This window comes from Pteropus alecto, unplaced genomic scaffold (assembly GCF_000325575.1).
Source record: "Pteropus alecto unplaced genomic scaffold, ASM32557v1 scaffold3, whole genome shotgun sequence".
NCBI lineage: Eukaryota > Metazoa > Chordata > Mammalia > Chiroptera > Pteropodidae > Pteropus > Pteropus alecto.
The window spans coordinates 18,853,649-18,862,239 of NW_006442484.1; the positions used below are offsets into that span (position 1 = coordinate 18,853,649).

The window sequence follows — 8,591 nt, forward strand, 5'->3', positions numbered from 1 at the left end:
ATCTGTAAATATTCTGTTGTGATTTTAATTAGTGTGTTGAGAATGAGATCTTTGAAGGGCTTTTCTATATGGCACAGGAAGAGGTTTCACATTCACTGAAAATATTGATTTGTGATGATCTTTTGACATTTATCTAGATAATTTCTTTCAGACGCTTACGAGCTAACTAACCAAATAATAAGTACTTTTGGACTAACAAAATCTTTGAAGAGCATCCAAATTTTTGAAGAACAAACAAAAATGCCTATAATAAACACAAATTCTTTAGATTTCAAATCTCAGATACACACACATAAGATTTAAATGAGGCATTATACATTCAGATTCAATTTATCAATTAATAATTTATACGGTACTGATAACTCTATTCTTCAAAACCTGATAACTAAAAATATAGGCTAAAATACTCAGGTAAACATATTCAAGCATAAGAAAATAAAAAATTGGAGGATCTAGATATTTCACAATGCAACAATTTAATAATTGGACAGTAATCAACAGTATATTAAATTTTATTAATATATAATATTATGAATTATAGTAACTAACATCTCCAAATACTGTCTTAAAATATTTTAGTATGTATATTTTTCACACCAAAGTTTTTTTTTTTAATTTTTTAAAATTTATTGGGGTAATGTCGATTAATACAATTATATAATTTTCAGGAGTATATTATAATTTGACATCTATATATTCTATTGTGTGATTACCACCCAGAGTCCAGTTTCCTTCAGCTACCATATATTTGATCTCTTTCCTCTCCACCACCTCCTACCCTCTGGTAACCACTAGTCCATTGTCCATGTCCCTGAGTCTGTTTGTCCTGTTCATTTGTTGCTTTTAGATTTATATTCCACATATAAGTGATATCATGTGATTTTCAACTTTTTCCATCTGGCTTATTTTGCTTAGCATGACTATCTCAAGATCCATCCATGTTGTCGCAAATGGCAGTATTTCATCTCTTTAAATGGCTGAGTAATATTCCATTGTATATATGTACCACTGCTTCTTTATCATAGGACACTTTGGTTGCTTCCATGTCCTGGCCACTGTGAATAGTGCTGCTATGAACATCAGTGTGCAAATATCTTTTTGGATGTGGGTTTTCAAGTCTTTGGGGTAAATACCCAGTAGGATTATTGGATCATATGGTAGATTGATTCTTAATTTTTTGAGGAACCTCCATACTGTTTTCCATAGTGGCTATACTAATTTGCAGTCCCACCAGCAGTGTATGAGGGTTCCTTTTTCTACATATCCTCTCTAACATTTATTACTTGTTTTGTTGGTTATAGCTATTCCAACAGTGAGATGGCATCTCATTGTCACATCAAAGTTCTAATGTAACAAATTTATTATTTTATATAGCTATATTCAGCAATTAATCTATATTGTATATGTAACAGAAATTATTCTATGTCCTTATGATAAATTTGAAACAGGTTCATGTGAGCTACTCAATACTTAATGAACTGGTTTGGTAGGTATCGCATGGTTATGAGTTAAGATTAAATTCATTTAAGGTCAAAGCTAATCATAACATTATTTCACCAAGGCAGCTACTTAATCTTCTAAAATCTGTTTACCTGGAAAGTAAAGAATCTGTAGGGTTGTTGTGAGGAATAAATTGTATATCTGTAAATTATTATTTTAACTATAAAATTTTGTTCTTGCTGTTATTTTTTAATATTTAAATAGTTGTTTCTGATTTTTTTAATTTATTTAAAGACATTCAGCAACTATAATATGTCAGGTGATGCAATATTGTAAAGATGCTCACAATTGATTTGACTCTACTTCCCAAGAATTTCTAGAGCAGTGATGATAAATTAACAAATAACCAAAGAGGGGCAAGAAGAAGCAAGAGTAAATCTGTTGGTAGAAAACAGGAGTTCCAATTCTCAGAAAACCTATACGGCTAATTTTCAAAAGTAATCACTGCTAAGAAAACTTATAATAATCATACTTAATTTACAGAGAAGTCACTGAGTTTAGGCTGGCTTTGAAGTCTCTTGCTAAGCCAGAGACTTTCTGTTTCTACTTTCCTATTCATCTAAATCAGTGTGACTGTGTATATATAGCCTTCTTGATTAAACAAAATGCATGCATACACACAATCTATAAAGATAGTATAATCTCTGCACATTCAGAAGATATATATGGAAAGTGATTTAGCAACTTCCCACCATATTTAATTTAGTATTCGCAGAATATCCTATTTAGCACTACATCTTAACCACTACAGTAGTAAAGTATGATGGGGCTAGCTTTATAAATAAGATATTGTGAAGTCTTCAGGCCTAATATCTTTTTAAAGATAACTTGAAAATCCTACATGATTTCGGTATTTAGGAAAAAGGAGAGAAATCAATTGGAGTTCCAAGGCCCATTCAGCTCTCTAATTCTATGTTGAAGAAGCCAACTTCCATGCAGCAGTGAAATGGCCTTTGGTTCTTTTCCTACTATTTATTCTTCCTTGAAAATAAAACAAAACAGACCTTGGCTCAGCTAAATATTATAACTTGTAGTATAAGCTCAACCAATAACATCTAAAAAAGTACTTTAGGTAAATTGTCGCTCAGTAATTCCAAATACTTAATAATGAAAGGTATAGTCTATTGATTTTTCTACCTTCTCAAAATAAGAGTTGAAAACAGTCCATATATTGACTGTCTCTTAGAATGTTTAATTTGGCAAATATATTATTGAATTTTTCTTTAATCTAGAGTCTCCAGTACCTTGAAAATTAAGAAGATTCTCGGCCTATCATCATTGAAGAATAGAAGCAGCTACCTACTTTACATGGAGCTAGAATAAATTGGTAACAGCTCCCCATTATAATGGAAAGAAAAAAAGATACTTGTTTCTGTTGTTTTTTTCCCTAGCACATTTTTTTTTTCCCTTGATGAAGTTGAGCAGTAAGGCAACTGCTAACTACATTTTCTTTGGTTGTTGAATCTACTTCTGGGAAGCTATAGAAAAATTTTTATTTCATTCTTGCTTCATTATAAATACTAATTTTATTCTTTTTTACAAATGAGTTTTACTTCTTTATGAGTCTTCTTAATAGATACTTGCAGATAATCCTCAGATTCATTGTTTCTTTCTTTGCAATAGCTTCTTAGAATTTAGAGCCAAATATGTGGGTCATTTTTCATGATATGTATTCATTCACACCAACCTCTCATCCACTGATTAACTTACATTACTAATCCATATCCTGCTTTTGTTTATGTCCTTTCTCTTTATAATCTTTAGTATTTCCAGGTTACAGCTTAGATTATTTCTGGAAATAATCAGAGGGCCAGGTAAACAAACAGAATAGTGCTATGCAAGTGAATTTTGAAAATAAGTAACATATTGTACATTTAAAATAATCTAATTTGGGAAAAACTTTGTTAGCTTAAATAAAATTAAATAGTATACACCAAATTCAACACCATATTTCAATTCTTCTGATCATCTTTTATTTCCTCAGGAACTATGTTGCCTTAAAAATGAAAACAATAATGTAAGAAAGTCCATGTTTAACTAATTATTAGAAGAGCAATATTTTAACTCTTTTATATATATTTTGAATTTCGTTTCAAAAATCTAGTTCTTTTAAGTCATGTTTCCCAACCATTAACTCAATGACATAATGAAAATTCTCAAGAAGATTATGTAAACTCAGAAATCTAGATAGATTAATCTTATTCAAAATGAAATTTGCGAAAGACAAATTGTTGCTTTGGGAGAAATTGTTTCCCTGGATCCAGCAGCATGGCAACTTTATCTAGAGTTCTAGTTCTTTTTAGGCTCAGTGTTATTTACAACTGAAAAATAAGTTGTGGTCACACAAATAAAAGCAGCATCTATGAAAGGAGAGAGTATGTTGTTATTGCCTGAGGGTTTTTTTTTTTTTTCATTTGTGGGGTTTTTGTTTTGTTTTGTTTTGCATAATGTTGTTTGGTTTATTTGTGCTTCATAAGTGAATCTACTTATTTATTTTTTATTTAAATAAACATATACTTTATAAATTTAAATATAAATGTGATATTTCCCTGAGGCTTTTCTTTTCCTTTCTTTTTTTCTTTTCGAGCTGACTATATCTAAAACTTTGTGGGCTGGTATACTATCTATTAATGGGTGCCACAAACAATCAGAATAAAAATAATAATAATAATTAGTTCAAATAATAATCGAAAGTATCTATAAACTCATTGTTTTAAAATATAACGTAGTGCTGTTTAACCTATTTCTTTTCTAATAAAATTTAACATTTATTCTATTGTAAGGTAATGGTAAAATTTGATATTTTATGAGAAGAGATCAATTATAAGCTGAGTGATGCAGTCTGCCCTCCTTGGGCTTGTGTTTTCAAATGGTTGTCAACCAGAGAGAAGAAAGATCTAAGAAATCGGAAAAGCTGAGTAACGTTAGCCATGATTACACTAGTTAGTGTTGGGGAGATACTAAATTAGTTTTATCATCTTTAAAATGAGTATATTGGACTTAATGATTCCTTCATCTGCTCTTTAAACATATATTTGTTGCAATGTGCCAGGCCTTTTTCTAAGTACTGTGATAGAATAATGGATAAGAGAGTAACTTTACAGTTCTCACGGAACTTTCAGGAGGGAGAAAGGAGCATGTAGGCATTTAATACATAATTATACATAAACTAGATTAGTCCAGAAAGTAGTAAGTGTTATAGAAATGGATCAGAGGAATACTAGAGAGCAGCAGTCCCCAATTTTTTTGGCAAGGGGGACCAGTGCTCTTACGAGACTCTAAAAATGCCTGATGATCCAAGGTGGAGCCAAGGCAGTGATGCTAGCACTGGGGAGCGGCTGCAAATATAAAGGAAGCTTTGCTCGCTCGTTCCACGCTTGCCTCTTACTGTGCGACCCAGTTCCTAACAGGCCACAGACCGGTACCAGTCCACAGCCCAGAGTTTGGGGACCCCTGCTATAGAGAAAGAAAAATATATCACTTCTGATTACAAGTCATTGGCCAAAGCTAGTCACACTGAGTGAGTCTCCATTATGTTGGTCCCACACAAGCACAGATTTTTAGGAAGTACAATCTTATTGTGTGACAAGGAAAGGGAAGAAATGGGAATATTTTGTGAACATCCACGATGACTACCATAAGGAGTGACTTGGGTATAGGGGATATCTTAGCAAGGGTGATTAGAGAAGTCTCTGAAAAGGCGATATTTGAAATGAGACCAAGATGAAGGAAAAAAGCCAGCCATAAAGTTAGGGTAAAGAAGATAGTAGGCAGAAGGAATAACAAATACAAAGACTCTGAAGAAGGAAAAGTTCTGTTTTTTACAGAATGAGAAGAAGGTAAATAGAGGTGTGTGAGTGAAATGAGATTTGAGAGTAGCCAGGTGCTGAATCTTATAGGGCTTCATCACAACTATGGTAAGATAAGTTCAACAGGTATCTTTTTATTGTAAATTTTGAAACAGAGGAGTGATGATGATATAATTTAATCCACATTATTAAAAATTTCTCCATGGCTGCTGTGTTAAAAATAATATTATTATACTTGAATGGAAATAGGACAACCAGATAAATAGTTTTTGCTGGAGTTCAGGTGAAAAATAAAAGGTTTAGTGTTTGCCTCTGAAAAGTTCATAAAATAGTGGATATACAGAGAAGTAGGCAATGTATATAGTCACAAAGCAATGTCATAAGTGCTTTGGTAGAAGAGAGCACCATGACAACATGAATAAAAAAAAAAAAAAACAAATTGGACATGGGGATTTCAAATGAGGAATTCTTATGACAGAAGATAATAAGAGAGTTCTGAGTCAAGATTGAGTCAGAATGAAAAGTGGAATGGAACAAAAGACATTCTGAACAAAGACACCAGTGTTCATAAAGTTTTTTGTAGTGTAAATGGGAAGAGGAGAGAAACAGAAAACTAAAAAGGTGGGTAATGGCTAGACCTTGAGTGGCCTTGTATGCTATGCTAAATGGTTTGGACTTAACCCTAAAGGCAAATGGGAATTCAGAAAGGCCTTCAGCTAGATTATGATATGTGCAGATATGAAGTTGATATAGATCACTTTGGAAGCATTTAAACAATAAATAGAAAGAGAAAAATCTCTAATTGTTACAAAGGGTTACATTTACAAGGGATTATATATATACATTGATTTATAAGGAGTTAGATATATGTATCTATTTATTTTACTTGCTTAAACACTTAAAGTTTATACTAAAGTCAGGTAGACTATTTTACACACACACACACACATACACACACATACACACACACACACATTTTTTAAATCCCTTACCTTATTACCTTCCTGTTTTTTATCCCAACCCCTCATAATAAATTAAAAATACTTTAAATCTATTTCTTAATGTGTGTTAGATTCAGGTATGTGTTGATGTTTAAAAATGTCCTATTCTGCCAGAATACAAAAAAGCATCATGGAGTTTTATTTCCTCTTAACCTTGCCAAATAAAATCAGCTTCCCTTAACAGTTGCTAACTATGCCCTAGATGATGAGTTACATTTCTCTGAGGAGCCTGTAATGACTATTCCAACCTAAATTCCAGGCCTGTGTGTTTCCTCATAGCCCCAGTTGCTTAAGCTTCAGGGTTTGGCTCACAGTCTATCTTTGTAATATGGCTTGTCCCAATGGAGTGTTAAAATGATGACTATGTTTATCTATATATACTCATGCTGTTTTACTGTTATGTTTTCATGTTGTTGATGCTGGTTATATTTTAAACTAATGCAATTTTATTGTATTTTTGCCCTGAAGCTATTTAAACCAACTATACAATTTGGGGACTAATAAATAAATAAATGGAGAACCCCAAAGGCAATGTGGCAACCAATGGTAGAATTTATCTCAATATTTAAATGAATTCAGTGTGACTAAATATTTGCAGTTAAAAGACTAGCAACTGCACAGAGACAGTAATTTTTTTCTTCCTAAAGTTAAAAAAAAAAATGTGAAAGTCAAGATTGCAAAAATTATGTTTATACTGTTTTTTTTAATATTCAGAACACATTTTGTTGTATAAGAAATGTTAAAGCCCTCCTGAGAAAATAACTAATAATGGTGTTGCAAATACAATGAATTATTTAAATTGTGGGACCAATCTGGGGAAAAAGAAACTTGCTTTTTTATTGTTTTAATAGAGTTAAACTTGTCATTCATTATGAAATGCTTTAAAAAATGAAAAATCACTAGGCATGTATGTGTTCTAAGCTTCTTGTTTTTCCTATAATCACCAATTGTCATTCCTTGCTCAGTCCCTAGCTTTTCAATGAATCACTCACTACGTATTAATAATTACTGCACCTATGGTGTCTGTTTGTTCCAGATTCCTAGATATTCTGCTCCTGCTTGGAATTACTGAGAATTGGCTTGGCAGCATAGCAATAGTTATTTCATTTATCAGCAGGGGATGGACATAACCTGGTCTGTTCCTGTCTAAGGAGACCCTTAACATTCACTGGAGGAGGTTAGTCTATTCCTGCTTTCTAGAAATTCTTAGAAGAGTGGTGATTATTAAAACCTACATCCTAGTTTTTGAGCTGCCTGACTAGAGTCCGCACTGGGGTCAGTGGAAGTACACAGTCCTGCTCTTCTCTATGTAATGTGAGTTGGATTCTTCCAGGGGCCGCTACCTGAAAAATGGCACTGCAGTCTCTGGTGTGAATTAACAATGAAGTCAAGCCTGTGGCTTCCCTCTTAAATTAACTTGTCCTCATTGTCTTGGACCTTGATGACTGCTCACATATCATCATTGTCCCATCCTTCCCTCCCACTGCAACACAATTCCAGGGCATATTTTTTTTGTATTTTACTACCTATTCCAACAAATTAGTATTTCTCTTGGAGATCATCCTGACAAGAAGTTGGATGAGATTATTAAAATCAATTATTAGTGCATGGGATTTAATGGCAAATTTCATAATAAAAAAAATACAAGTTTTCAAAATCTTTAATGTTTACTATCTGGGTCAGTTAAAAAAAATTGAGTAGGAGGAAATGGAAAAGAATATGTGGATACCTAAGCACAAATTCAATTATATTAACACACAAATGTTTTTAGTGTTAAAATCACATAGATGTATAGACACTCAAATTATATACTGAAATAGAAGTTTTAGTTCATCATGATGAATATCCTCAATAAGTTAAAGTATTGAAGTGAAAAATATAAAATGAATAAAACATTGTTTTTAGTTTATTAAGAATTTAAGTTTTGATGTTACCATGAACATTTCATTTAGAATTTAATGTATTATGGGAATGATGAACTTCTATATTATCTAAATACAAGTGAACAGAATGTATTAATCTGTTGAATTGGTTAAAACTGAAAAGTCTGTTTTCTTTTCACTGTTCAAATTGATTAAGCCATCACCTTAATAGATACGTAAGATATCAAATTTTAAGTAAAACAGACTGAAATGTGGCTATTTCACATTTGAAATTTATTTCTTGGCTTAGCAATATGCTTAGCTCACAGTAGGCCTCAAATATTTACTGAAAAAAAAGTTAAGAAAAGATGACATTATTTAATTTGATATTTTAAAATAATATAGGACATTATTATACA

The 8,591-nt window shown here is 32.0% G+C and overlaps 1 protein-coding gene across 1 annotated transcript in view; it reads right to left on the reverse strand.

Moving 5' to 3' along the window:
* The window catches only part of LRP1B (LDL receptor related protein 1B), a 1,653,662-nt gene that overhangs the window by 598,097 nt on the left and 1,046,974 nt on the right, over positions 1–8,591 (reverse strand). The window lies entirely within an intron of this gene.